Source organism: Mustela nivalis, assembly GCF_964662115.1.
Source record: "Mustela nivalis genome assembly, chromosome: X".
Taxonomy (NCBI): Eukaryota; Metazoa; Chordata; class Mammalia; order Carnivora; family Mustelidae; genus Mustela; species Mustela nivalis.
In genome coordinates, this window is record NC_139040.1 from 114,714,680 (window position 1) to 114,718,140 (window position 3,461).

Here is a 3,461-nt window from a genome sequence, read left to right on the forward strand (position 1 = left end):
GCACTGGTTAGAACAATACTTTACTCATGAAAAGGAGAAGAGACACAGAATCATCATCTGTAATGTGTGCCAGTCTCTGATGGCCAGTGGGTCCCTCCTGATAACTAATGCAGGGTGATGGACTGTACCACATCCCTCTTGTGCTGCAGGTGAAGACCCCATTCCCTCTCTTCTGGTGGGTGTGGAAGGAGCAGATATACTGATAGGGCAGGCCAGATGCCATATGACACACATGCTTAAATAATACGAAGAAGTTTATGATTTACTCAGGGCAAGGGAGAATCCTTCATGGGAAAGGTTTCCTTCTGGGAATAATCTGGGGTTAAGTGATAGCTCAGCATTCACCTTCCATTTAGGGGAATGTTCCAGAGCCAGGATAATTCTTGGACAGTCCTGGGATGGGGGACTATTGGTCATACAGAGGCTACTTCCCCAATAGTATTCTAACCAAATTTGGAGTGTATTAGAGAATTATTGGAGTTGTTCCCTCTCTATTAGTTGACATCAAGTCCTCAAGGACAGAGTAGTGTGAAGGGTCAGTCTCATTACAGTAGTGGTGTCCTTGTATTTTTTCTTCTTTCTCTTGTCCTTGACTTATAACTTTAAATATCCTTTTAGTGGAAATTTAAACCTTATCTTACTTGGGATATTGTGAGATCAGTTCAAAGCTGTTTGGAGGTAGTGTTCATTATAGAACACCAAAGGGGATATAGCTCTGGTGAAAATGGCACCGGACATCTCTTGCAATTTTTTGGTGTGTTTTCTAGGGATGGGAGGATTGACATAGAGGAGGAGCCCCCAGATGATTTTTGTATGATTTAAATATGAATAATCCTTGTGTAAATGTCCTTGGGATTCTGTCTTGTCAGTATGAACATTTGCCTGACTTCATGGTATGGTAGATGCCACATAGTAGTCTGTACCCTGACTCAAGGGCACCATGATGATTGGGTTAATAAATCCTGGTGCCAGAAATATGACTACATGCTCACTTCACAGCACGTACACTTCTCCAAGATAATATTCTTGTAGAATGCAGACTTGCTGAAAGAATCCTTAGCTAAGAAAGATCTCAGAGAACCATACGTGCTTTAGGTAGGAAACTCATCTGTGTAATTATACTACTGAGAGCATAGGAAGGGATACTGATAAAGCTCTCTTTTACTCTGGAATGCTGTAATGTAGGCAAAGCATCATAATCAGTGTTGTGGGACATAGTGTTTCCTACACATTATCTTCCCATCAGTGACCGCATGGTGCATTTGTAATTTGGTTTCTCAGTTTTCATATTCCACCAAGACTTATTTACCACATTTAAGAAGAATGTAATTAATATGGCCATACATGTTTGACATACTTTGCATGACATAAGAACACTAGAGAAAAAGCCTGGCAATAAAATGACATTGTGTGTAGACTAGGAGCAAGCTGAGAATGAGGGTATAGTGCCAGTTTGCATGAAAACCAGGTGTTCTCAGTGTGAATTTAGGTGAAGTATGGCTCATGACTCTTTCTTCGGAGCAGTTTATAGTTGACTATCAAAACAGTTTTTGCTTTGTTTTAAATGAGAAAAAGTGCAATGACGTGTCTTCAGATTTTTCCTCTTTTTCTGTTTCCCCTTACGCTTTATCCTGCTGTTTTAACAATTTTGGATCAGATATTAAGAAATTTTACTTTTACAACCAAAATTCATATAACCAAGAAGCATCAAATAAAGGTAATGAAATAGAATGATTCTATTAAAGCCAAAATGTTTCTGTGCAGAACTTAGTAGTTCCACTAGATGGTAGCAAATGGTTATGTTTTATACCTTTACAGTGACTGTATTATTTATAAAATGCTCACTTTTCTTTCTTTTTAAGATTTTATTTATTTGCTTTTTAAAGTAAACTCTGTACTCAATGTGGGGCCAGAGCTCACAGCCCTGAGAGCAAGAGTTGCATGCTGTACTGACTGAGCCAGCCTGCCACCGCAAAATGCTCACTTTTCTAAAACTAGAAAAAACAGTTCTGGAAAAGTGAAAATTATATCTGAAATACTGCTTCCTTTGGAGAAGGTAAAACACAGTTGAGTGCAAAATCTGTAAAAGAAAATGCATATAAAACTTCTTTTCCTAGGGTGCCTGGGTGGCTCAGGTAATGATCCCAGGGTTCTGGGGTCAAGCCTGGCATCAGGCACATGCTCAGTGGTAAGTCTGCTTCTCCCTCTCTCACTCCCCCTGCCTTGTGTTCCCTCTCTTGCTTTGTCTATCAAATAAATAAAATCTTAAAAAACAAACAAACAAACAAAAAAGCCCCTTTTCCCCCTAATAAAGTAGTCTCTTCAAATGGCAAGAAAACACCAATTCTGGGCCTGGTTTCTGATGACTTTTGACCTGGATTTGATAAAATTTTGCAGAAATTCATGGATCCTATATTGAGTAGTTCTTTTAATGTTATGCGATGTATAGTCTTTAAAATGACCTTTCCCTGGAGCTGGGCAATAGCAGTGGTATGGTGCTGAGCACACACTGTGCTTTACAAGCAGCAGTGGCCGGGGAGGCACCCCGGCCATCACAGCCTCTGTGCTGGTGTAGCCACAATTGCTCCCTCTGCTCTTCCTCTCTTTGCTAGCATCGTGGCTGATCAGCTGACCAAAGAACACATTGCTGAGTTCAAGGCAACTTTTCCCTCTCTGACAAAGATGGCAATGGCGCAACAGAGGAACTTGGAACTGTTATGAGATCACTGAGTCAGAAGCCAGCAGAAGCCTAATTGCAGGATATGATCAATGAGGTGGATGGTGATGGTAATGGCACCATTGAATTTTCAGAATTTTTGACTATGGGGGCTAGAAAAATGAAAGATACAGACAGTGAAGAGGAAATCCGTGAAGTATTCTGAGTCTTGGCAAGGATGGGAATGGTTGTATCAGTGTAGCAGAACTCTGTCATGTCATGACAAACAGGAGAAACACAAACAGATGAAGAGGTAGATGAAATGATCAGAGAAGCAGATATTGATAGAGATGGACAAGTCAGCTCTGAAGAATTTATACAGATGATGACTGTAAAATGAAGACCTACTTTCAACTCCTTTGCCTCTCCCAGAAGAATCATGTGGAATCTTTTACTAACATCTTGCAAAAAAGTTCATTTACCCATTCTCTTTCTACAAAACAAAACTGAATGTCAAAAGTGCCTTCTGTCTACATGCAAAATTTCCAGTGATTGGTTGGTGGTCCTGTGCCCTAAAGACCAAGCTACATATCAGTTTATGATACAAACATTTATACTACCTTAATGATAAGGAAGCACTTAGTGTACTCCTTGCAGTTCCGTTTGCTAATGATTAATACACTATTTGGCCTTGCCAGTTTCTCATGCATGCAGCTTGACAATTGAGCATAGTCAGGCATTTGTCTCAAAAATGAAAAATGAAAAAACCAAATTTGAAACCTATTCAAAAGGGGTCTAGTTCAGT

The 3,461-nt window shown here is 39.9% G+C and overlaps 1 pseudogene across 1 annotated transcript; it reads left to right on the forward strand.

Annotated features, from left to right (window-relative positions):
- Positions 1 to 2,717: 2,717 nt before the first annotated feature.
- LOC309856167 (calmodulin-2 pseudogene) lies at positions 2,718 to 3,056 on the forward strand (annotated as a pseudogene). The gene has a single exon. The product of its transcript is annotated as a calmodulin-2 pseudogene (transcript).
- Positions 3,057 to 3,461: the final 405 nt, after the last annotated feature.